At 50.3% G+C, this 14,088-nt stretch overlaps 1 protein-coding gene across 2 annotated transcripts in view; it reads left to right on the top strand.

The window, feature by feature from the left end:
• The window catches only part of FAF1 (Fas associated factor 1), a 1,861,897-nt gene that overhangs the window by 1,744,041 nt on the left and 103,768 nt on the right, over nucleotides 1-14,088 (top strand). The window lies entirely within an intron of this gene.

Below are 14,088 nucleotides of genomic sequence, written 5' to 3'. Positions count from 1 at the left end.
CATGTTCCCTCCTGTTCCCTTCGTGATGCCCCAGTGGGACTTGAATCTTTTTCTCACCTATCTGATGTGTGCTCCCTTTGAGCCACTTCATAACTGTCCTCTTCGTCTCCTTACTCTGAAGACGGCCTTCCTGGTTGCCATCACCTCTGCCAGGAGGGTGAGTGAGCTCCAGGCTCTTTCTTCTTCTCCACCTTTCCTGTCTGTTCATCCTGATAAGGTGGTGTTGCGTACACGGCCTTCCTTTCTGCCCAAGGTTGTCACGGCCTTCCACATCGGGCAGTCCATCACCTTGCCCACCTTCTTTCCGCCTCCGCATCCCTCGAAAGAGGAGGAGAGGCTCCACCGTCTGGATCCAAAACGTGCGCTCTCCTACTACCTAGACCGCACTCGCCAATTCCGGGTGGATGACCAACTCTTCGTTGGTTACGTGGGCGCGAAGAAGGGAAAGGCTGTACACAAGAGGACCATCTCCAGGTGGATCATCTTGTGCATCCAAGCATGCTACTCCATGGCGAGGAAGGAGCCCCCGGCTGGATTGCGGGCTCACTCCACTCGGGCCACGGCAACGACAACTGCCCTGGGCCGCGGTGTCCCCCTGCAGGACATCTGTCAGGCAGCCACGTGGGCCTCGCTGCACACGTTCGTGAGACACTACTGCCTGGACAGTCAAGTCCGGAGGGATGGCTTCTTTGGCCGTTCCGTCCTCCAGGACTTTCTGGTGTGATATTGGTTCGCAGACCCACCACCGGGGTTGGTATTGCTGGGGTATCTATTCTAAGGTAAGGAATCTATCACTAACGTGTCTCTTTCAGATGCACAAGTTACTACTTGTGTAACGATATATCTGTAAGAGACATTAGTTAGTGATAGATTCCTTACCGCCCTCCCATCCTCCCCGTTCTGCGAACCGATATTTAGGGTTAAGGTCATCCCCTTTCAGGGCCCTAGTTTCATGGCACCAGTGTTAGTTCTATCATGGCTCTGCGTATCTGGCGCGGAAAAGCTGTGTTATCAGAACTGACGTCAGCGCGCATGGGCGCCGTCTATATACTCCGATGACGTCATCCCGGCGCTCACGACGCCGACGACGGACGCGGAGCCGCAGACGACGCCTACCAGCGCGCAGGGGTATTGCTACGCAAAAATTTCCGGATCCAGTCTGACGCCTGGGGATATTCTAAGGTAAGGAATCTATCCTAAGGTAAGGAATCTATCACTAACTAATGTCTCTTACAGATATATCGTTACACAAGTAGTAACTTGTGCGACCGTGTCGAAAGCTGCGGAGAGGTCTAGGAGGATGAGGGCCGCTGTTTCTCCGTTGTCCATCAGGGCTCGGATGTCGTCAGTGGCGGCGATGAGGGCGGTCTCGGTGCTGTGGTTGGCACGGAATCCGGACTGCGATGGGTCGAGGGATCCATTCGTCTCGAGGAAGGCGGCCAGCTGTTTGTTGACGGTCTTCTCGATGACTTTGGCTGGAAACGGGAGTAGAGAGATGGGGCAGTAATTCTTGAGTTCGGTGGGGTCTGCTGTAGGTTTCTTGAGTAGAGCGCTGAGTTCGGCGTGCTTCCAGCTCTCGGGGAAGGTGGCGGTGTCGAATGAGGTGTTGATAATGTCCCGCAGGTGGGGTGCGATGACAGCGTTGGCTTTGTTGAAGACGTGGTGAGGGCAGGGGTCGGTCGGAGATCCGGAGTGGACGGAGTTCATCATGCGGACGGTGTCTTCGGTGTTGACCGGGGTCCAGGCGCGGAGGGTGGTGGTGGGTGGCGTTGCTGCGGTCGTGGCGTGCGTCGGTTGAGTGCTGAAGCTGTTGTGTATGTCCGTGATCTTGTTGTGGAAGTAGGAGGCGAGGGAGTTGCAGAGGTCTTGCGATGGGGTGATGTCGTTGTTTCCGGCGTTGGGGTTGGAGAGCTCTTTCACGATGTTGAAGAGTTCCTTGCAGTTGTGTGCGTTGTTGTCCAGTCGGTTCTTGAAGGCCATTTTCTTGGCGGTGCGGATCAGTTGGTGGTGTTTCCGGGTGGCGAGCTTGAGGGTGGTCCTGTTGTCCGGCGTGGGTTCCTTTCTCCAGGCTTTCTCGAGGGCTCTGCAGTTCTTCTTGGAGCTCTTGAGTTCGTCGGTGAACCATGGGGCTCTCTTACTGCCGGGTCTGCTGGGCGGGATCCTCAGAGGGGCGAGTTCGTCTGCGCATTTGCTGATCCACTTCGAGAGGTTGTCGGCGGCCTGGCTGGGGTTCGCTGAGCTGGCCGGTGGGTGCTGGCTCAGGGAAGCGGCGAGCTGGTCGGCTGTGATCTTGTTCCAGCTTCTTCGGGCGACCTGTTGCTGGGGATCGTCGTTCTTCTGAAGGTGAAGTGGACGCATCTGTGGTCCGTCCAGTGGAGTTCTGTGGCGTGGCTGAAGGCGATGTCTTTGCTGGATGAGAAGATGGCGTCAAGTGTGTGTCCGGCGAGGTGGGTGGGGGTAGACACCAGCTGCTTGAGTCCAAGGTTGGCGAGGTTGTCGAGCAGGGTGCTGGTGTTGCAGTCGTTGTTGTTCTCCAGGTGGAAGTTGAAGTCCCCCAGGAGGATGTAGTCAGCGGAGGGGAGGGCGTGCGGGCTGACGAAGTCGGCGATGTCCTCGCTGAATTGAGTGCGTGGTCCCGGAGGTCGGTAGATCAGGGTGCCTCTGAGGGTGGTCTTCGGATCGGTGTGGATCTGGAAATGCAGGTGTTCGGCGGAGGGTGGGGTGTTGTCGGTGCTGGTCGTGATGCGGATGGTGTTCTTGTGGATGATGACGATGCCTCCTCCCACCTGGTTGGCGTTGCGGACCCTCCGGGTGATCTTGTAGCCTTCTGGGATGGCGATGTCGGGCGCTGATGCGGTGTTCATCCAGGTCTCCGTGATGAAGGCAACGTCAGGGGCTGTGGCGTCTAGGAGGTTCCAGAGTTCGATGGCGTGTCTGTGGATGGAGCGGGTGTTGAGCAGGATGCACTTGAGGTGGTTGCTGCTGGTGTTCGGCTTGGCAGGTGCTGGTGTCGGGCAGGTCCGGATGCAGGTGAACTTGCAGGTGTTGCAGCTGAAGGGTCCGTGGACGCGTCGTGGGGTGGCTCTGTAGCATCCCGGGACTCGGCCGGTGTTGAGTGCGATGAGGGTGGCGGCGGTGTACGTCAGGCGGGTCGGTCGGGGTCCTCGAGGGCCAGGGGTCCTGGCACTGGGCGCGGTCCAGGCGTGGACGGGCGTAGACGGGCTTACCTTTGGCGCTCCTTCGGCGCACAATCGGCGCACCCGCTGCGCGTGACCGCTGCGCGTTCGCACGGTCGCCATATATGGCGAAGTGCGCGGGTGGGCGGAGCAGCTGGGAGGCGGGAGCGGGGAGGGAACAGAAGGAAAAAAGGGGCGGGGTCAGCGGTGGTGGCGGGAAGCGGGGAGCGGGGAGGGACGACGGAGGGCGGCAACAGGCAGGAAAGAAACAGGCAATACAGCGGGAGAAACAACAATTATAACAAATACAATTCTACTCAGTAAATACACCAGGGGCACAGGGAGAGGAGCGCCGATCACGGACCACGCCGCTCGAAGGAGGGGGCGTGGTCACGAGGCGGCAGTCGGGCAGCGAGGCACAATGGAAGGGGAAGCACACGCAGCAGCTGGTGGCCGTGCGGCGCGGGAGTGTCCTGGAACTGTTAGTCCCTCTTCAGTGTCTATGTCTGGCTGGCCCTCTGTTTCCTGGTTCTCACACTGCATTTCTATGGACACCAGTGTCTCCGTAGACACAGTGACGTTGCTCCGAACTGAATTGTAAGCAATCTTCTCGAAATCAGAGCTGCAGTGCAGTGAGAGAAGGGTGCTACGCTGTAGAACCGTTGCGCAGACTGGCATCCCAGTCACCGGTTTCGTATGCGACTGAGTTCTGTGCTCAACTCAGTTTGAAGATGCGCATAGTGTCGAATCAAGTTGAAATATGAATGGATTTCCTGATTCCCTGGATGAGGATGGAAGCGACGAGACGGAGGTGCTTGTTGGGGTCCCGAACTACCCTCCCCTGGTCCCGGAGCGGGGCAGATTTGCTGTCTGCGGGAGGATAGAGGAGAACGCTGCTATCGTGTTGCAGCGAACGCAAGGATCCAGAAGAGCATGGCACAGAAGAAGGTCAAGATAGAGCTGGACAAGAGCGTGAGTGCACAGATTTACACTGCAGCTAATTGCGCAAAACCAGAGCGCTGCCACCAGACACTGACAGTGAACATACTGGTTGTCTCCCAGCCGCCCAACACACTTCACAAGTACTATCAACGTCCACTGCAGTTTAGCCTCCTTCTAAAGCCCATCCTACAAACGGTACTCCGACTACCCCAGTAACACCGAAACAGCTACTCCCGGCGTCACTTCCATTTTTAATTCTGCAACCAAAAAGTGTTGTTCATCACACACTCTGTGCCCAAGTAACTAATACTTCCCGACTTACATACAAATGCTGGCAAACTGCATTGGTTTCTAACCCAAAGCCACCAAGTGCTGTCCACCGCACCAGCCTGTTCACAGTGCCTTTCAACCAGTTACTGACAATTTACAAGTGCCTAAGTCAGAACCAACATATATTACCCCACCTAAAAACAAGCCTACATCTGCTAACACTCAACCCTGAACACGCCACAACTATCAAATACTTGCCCAGCCCACAACCAGCAGGTTTGGAGTGACAACAATTACAATCATCTGTGTTCCCCACCCGACAGCTGACGATCTTTCAGCAAGCAGGAAGTACTGCCCAATCGAAATCCGCTGTCAGTTCTTCAGACAATATCTGATAAACCTACAAACGTTAAGTGCTGCACAACCTAAAACTATTACGTAAACACACTGCCCAAACCAAGAATGTCCTACAAAATAAGTATTGGGTAACCTTCAGTCAATGCACAAACCGTAAATAGCTATTTGCCAACCTACCCAAACTCGGCACATCTGTTCTGCCTGTCTCTCAGTGCCTATTCCAAATGTGTACTGATTACTCACCCACTCACTACCAAGAACTTCCTAGCCCAGGGGCCAACATGGGCTTGTCGGTCACCACAGGCCTCAGAGGTTTATTTATTCGTGTGCAATAACCCTTTTATGCCTTGAAATATTTAAAAGGAAGGTGCTTTTGCCTTAAACTGTCAGATAGCAATTTACATTATACGTTAACTCTTCTTCTCTCTGCCCTCACTCGAGAAATTCAAATTGGCCCACCCAGGCGCAGGAACAGACCCACTTTTGCATTGGCAAGTTCTAAGCCAACAAGGATGAATGGATCAATCTATCAACCCCTCGAATGTTTTAGGATACAGACAACCAAACATTACCCCTTTTTGCTAAAAAATGTACACTCTCTTCTTTAAAACACAGACACTATTCATTCTAACAGTCTATATTACAATTAACACCCAGCTAGAGCAAAGAACACTATGCCCTCACAACTATACTTCTGATTTACTAGTGAAATAAAGCAAGCAACGTATTATTCAACTTGAAATTGTTATTGTACTGAACATCTATTGGTGCATATCACACTTATGGGATAGGACTCCCAGACTTATGAGGAATAACTTGATTTTCATCCACAAAATTATCTCAAAAATTTTGCAGTAGTTCTTGGTAGCCCAATTACTTCATTATGTTAGTGTGCACGCTGCAATTGGTTTTAAAAGCATTTTTTAAAACACAGGTTTCTTTATTTCAGACTTTAAATAGCAGATCAGTGTAGCCCTTTTATGCCTGAGCTCAGTGGCAGATTTATGTGTTTAGTTGTTTAGATTGATTAGCTTATTTTTTTTTATATCAATGTTCGTAAGTGTTATAATTTTGTTTTACATTTTACAAGGCGCCACATAAGGAGATGGTGAGCTCTTTCTGCCCAGGGCAGTAATAACCATCGCCTTATGCTGGAACCTTATCAGAGAAACTAGTTAATTGTATGTGATACAAATATAAAAACTTCAAAATAACTATGTTTTCCTCATACGTCCATTTTCAAGTTCTGGGTCCTCTGTTAAAGGTTAAAAAAAAAGCCCCACTCTTGTGGTAAAAAAAACTTCTGTACTTCTTTGCATTAATATTATCAAAATAATCCTCACTTTTTCCAACGTTTATTTAAGTATTAATTATTGAAAAAAAATAAAAGCCATTGTTATTTGTAATATCAATACATATAAGTCACGTAAATACAACACATATTGCATTACAAATGCTGTTGGTGTCACATTTGCGTAAGTTACAACTATTGGCATTGTAAATGACAAAGCTATTAATTTCGCTATTTTCAAAAACAAAACATAAATAAAAAATGTGTCATTTACAATACCAATAGCTCAAACTTTCCTAATGCGAGACCTATTGCACTGCAAATGCTTGTTTTACTTGAACTCGTATTGTTGTGAAGCATGGTTTTCTCCTGAAAATGGTAAAACTTAATCGGCAGGTTTTGCTGCTCTATGCCGTGAAAATGCTGGTGAACTCCAAACATAATGTGCATCACTGGAAAAGCGTGTCCTCAGTTATGTGGCCATTCTAAAAATCAACACATCTGTAAGATGAGATAACATACCCTGTGTCAAGTGAGTAAACTCTTCTTGGCCTGGCAACCAGTAGCACCTAAGTGAAAGGTTCTGTGCAGTGCAAGACCTGCCCACTAGGGTGCAACTTCTTTACTTGAAGAAGTAGGCGTGCAGTGCGATCGCTAAATGATTTAAGCATACTGCTGATATCTACATGCCATCCTCTCCTCTGCGATATGAGTACATACCACTACCAGCAAAGCCAACTCAGCCATTCATCCTCCGAGTTTTCAAGATTGAGTACTATTAAATAGAGCTAATGGGGACACTTATTTTACAGTGCCACACAATTTCAGAACCCTGCAATGTATAAATAAACAGACTAAAGTCCTTCAGACTACATATACTTCTGAGTAATGGACCTGACATGTCATCACTAAGCAGTAAAATAAACATGGAATACGCCAAATTTGGATGTGTATACATGTAGAAGAATCCTCTCATCCCTCAGACATCGTAACCCACATTTGAGAAATGATACCGCCATTGCGCTGAGGTTCCTCTGCCCTCGGGACTGGGTCACCCTGCAGGGGAGGGGTGGGGAGGTGACCCAGAGGAGGGCCGTATATAGACATCAGATGTCCATAGACTGCATTCTGATTAGTGAGAATGTCTCCGGTGTCTGGAGAGCTGGGAGGGGCAACCACCCAGAATGCGCTGACAGTTTAGTTTTCTGATAGAACCACTCCCAAACGCAGAGTACAGAGGCCCAGATAGAGGGGCAGGAGGTGGAAACAGTCCACAGTGGGAGGACATGTGTATCAGGGGTTGCAACTCTGAGATCATACCACCCCAAGACTTTCCCTGGTGAGGCTCTGGGGGTGGGAGACCTGCACCAGGTGGAGCTTGCATGGCACAGTGTCTCACCCTTGAGGTGGTTGGTGGTTTCCCCCTGGAAGCCCTGGCACACAAGGCACATGTTCAGCATCAGGGTATAAATCCTGGGCTATGTGGTCAGTCTAGGGCTACTGCCCCTGGACTGGTGGGAAGGATAGTACAAGTAAGGTGCCTAACACCTCGGGCTGTTGCCCCTCACTCTGAGAAACCTCAGAGGTCATAGAACCCCGGATGGCCGGGGCCTTGCTCTTGACACTGACATCTGCCAGTGGCCTCTGTTGGTCTACAAAAGGGAGGTGGGGTTCTGCATTTTCCTAGTCTGTAGGCCAAGCTCCTAATAAGCTCTATTCAATGGAGTCTCAGGACCAATGGAACCATTTTGCATGGGTTATTTGACACCTCAGTTAAAGCAGTATATGCTCCTAGATGTTTTAAAGGACGAAGCACTTTCCCTTTATTTTCTTCATATCTTTCTAATTCCCTAATTCCTTCTGGGTTTCTCACTGCTAAATTTATTTTTTGCTGTAATCAGACTGGCTGATTAGCATATTTGATTAAAGTAAGCCCAGTAATGCAGTGTTGACGGCAGATAACGTACTGTTTCTCTTTATTAGCTGCAGATTTGAACGTTAGGATCCCTTTCCATTTAATACTAAGCTCTTAGTTAATTACAGCCTGGAACTGTATCTTGATGAAATCCGTGTAAAGGTCTTCTCAAGAATGTAGAACCGAGTGATTAAGAGTCACTAAACCTGATTAGTGATGCAGCAAACCAACACATCGCTGAACATATCAAAATATTTTGGTTTACATATTGGAACGTTGCTATGTTAAATGAAGGCATGAATAATTAATTTAGACAGGGATAACATGTATGGTAATCTCTTTTAGGGGTATGCTGTGCCCAGGGAAGCGGTGCCACTCATTCCCAACACAGTGAATGTCAAAGCAGTTGGTTTGAATTTACTTATACAAACCTCATCAAACATGCCACTATTTTTTCCTTAGACGAGGTGGCGGGATTTAGACCCTTAGCTTACTGGAGAAGGCTATGGACTACTCCAGAATTGGCAACCTATGCACAAGCTTTAATGTGCATTAAGAATGCTGATTTGTCATAAAAAATTAAATGGCTCCAGAAGCTTAAGTGTGGACATGGGGCTTAGACACCTGTGGGATGAACCGATAGCGAATACATTTCCCAGTAAAAATAATTACAAAGCGCTCTACTGGGATATGATTACTAGGCAGACCCTGTCGGTCGTGGACAGCAACACGCTCACCGGTATCTTTATGGAATATAAGTTTGTAGCAGAAGGAGAGGCCTAATGGAATCTGATTACGAAACCTGGCGACAGGAAATTATATTGTCAATTCAGAGTGGGCACTCTCCCATTAAGATCGTTTACGGCAAACTGGAATAGTGCTCCAGACATCAACTGTCCCCTGTGTTTATTACAAGAAGAGACGATTAGTCATCTATTGTTTGTCTGTCCGGCTTATAGCAGTCCTCGTCGCAAGTGGCTTAAGCCGCTATGCTCTAACCTAAGTACGAGATCGGGTAAGGTAGCACTGCGTATCTTGGTAACAAATACCCAACCCAATATTGTTTTAGCTATTGCAAAATTTCTTAGCTGGGCATGGGCACTGCGAAGGAAAAATCTCCCTCCTCTAGGAACTATTAATTCAAATTAAGACTGGTCAGCGGTTCCCTGTTTGTATTTTTCTATTGAAATAATTTATATGGATTGTTTTTAAAGCTATTATGAATCCTTTATGGTCTTTCGATAATTGTTTTAAACATTTTGTACGTTTCTATGTTAAGGTTTTATTATTTTAATGACATATTTATGATGCGTATTATCTTTTATGATTGAAAAATTATCGAATAAAGACTAATTGATGAAGATTAATTTAGACAGGGATAACATGCATGGTAATCACTTTGTGGGGTATGCTGTGCCCAGGAAAGCGGTGACACTCATTCCCAACAAAGTGAATGTCAAAGCAGTTGGTTTGAATTTAGTTATACAAACCTCATCAAACTTGCCACTATTTTTTATATCCATCATTATTAGTCTTAGAGCTGTGTACGATACTATTCTTGCACAAAAACCTGTAAAAGAGAATCCACAATATTTTGTCAAGACACTGGTACATTTGGCAGCAGCAAGGGCACAGTAGACTAGAAAAAGAATATGTATTGGCAAAGCCATTGCTGGTGGCTTATCACTGGAATCCCTCTAGACTTTCATCTGTGTATACATAGATCATTCATACATCTGTATAATAAATCACTCATCCAAGCACTTAGTCACTCTTCAATTTGCTCAACCATCTATTCATCTGCCCATTGTCTCGTTCTTGCGTTCACCCATCAACATGCACACACGCGGTCACTGATAAATGAAGAAGCCCTTTCAGTTGTCAGCAGACGAATTGGCTGTACTGCTCGTGTGAGAGTTTTCCAGTAGTATGTGAATGCTAGTCTGTGAGACTGCTTCCAAAGGTCAGTGATTTCTAGTCTGTGAAGGGTGTGAGAGTGCTGTTAGTATGCTTTACCACCATCAGAACTTTAAAAGTTATCCTTCTGTTCTCTTTGAGTCAGTGGCTAAAGACTTGCTGTGTACTTACTTAATGATTGAAAAGTCTTACTCGGAAACCACACTACAGTGATTACTATTAAGCGGTGATTACTATTAAGCTGAGTCGTCCTCCTCCATTTGTGAGTCTTAATGTCTGCTTTCCCTAAGGAGACTGCCCAAAGATTTTGGAGAAGGGTGTGTTTATTACACTGTTCTTTTATTCACCTTTGAGAAACCTTGCCCTGTCACCACGAGCAGGCTACCCACCAACCCACTGCACCAGGTCACGGACTGCCAAATGATGGTTCTGTTTAATGCTGTCACCAAGACCCATTGACTTCGGTAAACAGATTTAAAACGCCCCAGCCCCTGCATTCTTTAGTGCTCACAGACTCCCTCCCCTCCAAGACTCCAGCATCTGGTCTCACATGAACAACTTTGCAGTAGTTTCGAGCAATTGCTCTCCCTGGAGGACACAGGAGCCAGTAAAGCTAACCCAGCTCCCCGCTTGAGCACACATCCAGCAAAAATTCTTTGCCCCCACTGGGTGCATTTGCGGTGTGTTAAGCGTGATAGTTGCAGCTGGTACGCCATCAGCGAGTATCACTAGCAGCAGATCTATCTGAAAGAGACACGTTAGTGATAGATTCCTTACCTTAGAATTACCCCCAGGTGCCAGACTGGATCCGGAAAGTTTTCGTCAACAGTACCTCTGCACGTCAGAAGGTGGCGTTGTGCGGCTACGCGTCCGTCGTAGGCGTCGTGATCACCGGGATGATGTCGTGGCAGCTACTTAGATGCCGCCCTCGTCCGCTGACGTCCGTTCTTTCTTTTTCCATGCCAGCAATCGCAGATCCGGAGAGAGCGGTATCCCCAGTCAATTTTTGACTGAGTTTTTGGGGACTTTTGGCTCAGTCTTTTGAGTCTTTGACTCCTGGTGAATAGGGTTTCCCGGTTTCAAGTCTTGCAAGGCTTGTCCCCGCATGATGTCGGTGACGGACCAGGAGTGTCTCTACTGCCTAGGCGCTATCACAACCCCGCATCATGCCCCAGCTGCCGAGCCATGGCTCTGAAAACTTTGTGGGAGCAGTCCCGAAAGTTGCTTTAGGCCCGGGAGTTGGCTCCGCGTTGTTCAAGGTCCCGGTCCCGTGGGTGGTTGAGGGACCGATCGCGGAGCTGCCACCATCATTCGACAAAGCCTTCGCACCCGGGGTCCGGTAAGATGAAGCACAGGAAGTCAAAGAAGTGATATCGCTCTTCACCTTCCCCTAGCCTGTCCCGCGACATGGCTCAGGGTGCAAGTGGTGCCTCCCAAGTGGCTCCGGCAGAGCCTACGCAGTCGCCGTCGGCCTACCCACCCTTCCCGGGTCCGTCGGTGACTCCGGCACAGCTGCAAGAATTATCTGTCAGCCATGGCCCGCCTCTTTGGCCTGTCGGGCCCGCCGGCGTGCCTTCGGGCCCTGTGGGTCCGACTTGGGGTCCTCGCCCTTCGTCACCAGTTCTGGCACTGACATCGTCGACGGCTCCGGCCTCGACGCCCCAAGACCCCCATGTATCCATGCAAGAATCCCAGCCGATGTCGGTTGTCCTCACACGACCTCCATCGATGTCTACGGCACCACCACCGGCGTCGGCTGGCTGCCGGGCCGATGTCGTTTCTGGCTTCCACCCCAATGTGGAGACGTGTCGGACCAGTGTCGATCGATTCCGACGCAGATGGGGAATTTGTATCCTTATCTCTATCCTCCTCCATCTTTCTTACCTGCCCAGCAGGTTATGGTGGACAGGGAGGACTGGGAAGGGTCTGAAGACCCTCTCGCAGCCCAATGCCAGTTAGACCCGGACTGGGCAGAGGATTTGGGGGACGCCGGCGATCTGGATTTCTCACCAGAACCGTTGCACTGTCTCCTTCTACCGTGGCTATGGAGGAGGGTGGTACCTATTCAATGGTGGTATGTAGGACAGCAGATGCTCTCCACCGCGAGCTCCCTACAGTGGCCGTCAGGACTAACCTCCTAACAGAAGTGCTGCGGCCGGTGGCTTCCTCTGTGGAGCCGCTGCGGCTCTTTAATGATGCACTTTCAGACGTTCTTTTGGGCACCTGGTCCAGGCCCAACACAGGGGCTCCTGTGGATAGAAGCGTAGCCCCACACCATCGCCCGGTCCCGGGAGACCCCATTTTTCTCTCCCAACACCCTACCCTTGAGAGCTTGGTTGTCTAAGCCTCTGTGTCCCCAAGCGCATTCCCTTCCGGACAGAGAATCCAAGAAACTGGAGCAGTTTGCGAAGAAGATTTTCGCTTCCGCCACTTCAGAACTGCGGTCTCTGAACACTGCATGCCTCTTGGGCCGTTATTCCAACTCTGTGTGGGATATGGTGGCGCAGGTGCTGCCTCAGTGTCCGTAGGAGACCAGGACTGTGCTATCCCAAGATACCGCTGAGGGGAGAGATGCAGCCAAGTTCATGATTCGTTTTGGCCTTGACATCGCCGACTCGCTGGGCAGAGCGATTTCCACAACAGTGACACTATGCCGTCACGCCTGGCTGAGGACCACTGGCTTTTCAGGGGATGTCCAGAACACTCTGATGGACATGCCCTTTGATGGCGTTTGTCTTTTCAGTGACAAGGCAGATAGTGCCTTGGGCCTTTCGGCCACACGCACTCCGGGGTCTGTTTTTCACTCCTTTCGTGGCCATGGAAGTGGTACCCAGAGACTTAATTTCAAAGCCACAGGCCTGCGCAGCAACAGTCTCAGCGCAGTCGCACACGTGGGACCCACTGAGATGGGTCAGGGGGCCAGCGGGCAGGTCAGACCACTACCCCCCTGCCACCACTGCCTCCAAACCTTCCTAGACCGGTGTTTCAAGCCCACCAGACACCAGTGGGCGGCAGGATATGCCATCACCTCCCCCACTGGCGCACCATCACTACGGACAGGTAGGTTTTACAGATTGTCCGAAGGGGCTACTCCCTCCCGTTCGAGACCACCCCTCCAACCATGCCACCTCAGTACCACCACTTGTCGGGGATCACTTGGCACTTCTCCAGCAGGAAGTTGCGGCCCGCTAGGCCAATGGGGCCATTGATCGCGTTCCGCAGCTAGAAGTAGATCATGGTTGTTACTCCCACTACTTCCTATTTCCAAAGAAGGACAAGGGCCTGCGACCTATCTTAGACCTTCGCAACATCATTCGCTTCTTCCGGAAGGAGAAGTTCAAGATGCTCACACTTGCTCAGGTCTTGTCTGCCCTGGACCCCAAGACTCGATGGTAGTGTTGGAATTGGAGGATGCTTATTTTCATATTCCCGTCCTGCCGGTCTACCAGCGCTACCTGCGGTTCACGTTAGGCCACAAGCACTTTCAGTTCACCATGCTCCCTTTTGGCCTAAGCAGTGCCCCTCGGGTGTTCACAAAAGTGATGGCAGTGGTCGCAGCATATCTGCGCAGATCAGGGGTTTGTCTTCTCTTATCGCGACGACTGGTTGTTGAAGGCGGGCTCGCCCCAGGAGGTCGTCTCCCACCTCCAGACTACGGCCGACGACCTGCATTTGCAAGGGTTCTCCATCAACGTGCCGAAGTTGCACCTTATTTCCTCTGAGAAGCTCCTCTTTATCGGAGCGGTTCTGGACACGGCGCAGTTTCTGGTTTATCATCCTGAACAGCGAGTCCGGGACATTCGGGCTATGATTCCGATCTTTTGGCCCTTGTTCTGGGTTTCGGTCAAGATGACCTTGAGGCTGCTGGGCCTCATGGCCTCCTGCACCCTGCTGGCCAATCATGCCAGGTGGCATATGCGGGCTCTGCAGTGGGACCTGAAGTTCCAGTGGGGGCAGCATCAAGGCACCTGTCCGAGTTCGTCCAGATCTCAGAGTGCACTGCACAACAATTGCAGTGGTGGCTCATTAACCAGCATTGGGTCAGCGGCAGATCACTCTCCCTTCCTCAACCAGAGCACACAGTGGTGACAGATGCGTCCCTCCTGGGATGAGGCAGCCACATGGGAGAGGCGGAGATCAGAGGCCTCTGGTCTCCTGCGGAGTCGAGGCTCCACATCAACCTTCTGGAGCTCCGGGCGATCCTACTTGCACTGAAGGCA

The sequence above is a fragment of the Lissotriton vulgaris genome, chromosome 1_1, assembly GCF_964263255.1.
Source record: "Lissotriton vulgaris chromosome 1_1, aLisVul1.2, whole genome shotgun sequence".
In the NCBI taxonomy this organism is placed as follows: Eukaryota; Metazoa; Chordata; class Amphibia; order Caudata; family Salamandridae; genus Lissotriton; species Lissotriton vulgaris.
Note: the sequence above shows the minus strand (reverse complement) of the source record. Positions and strands in the feature narration are given on the sequence as shown.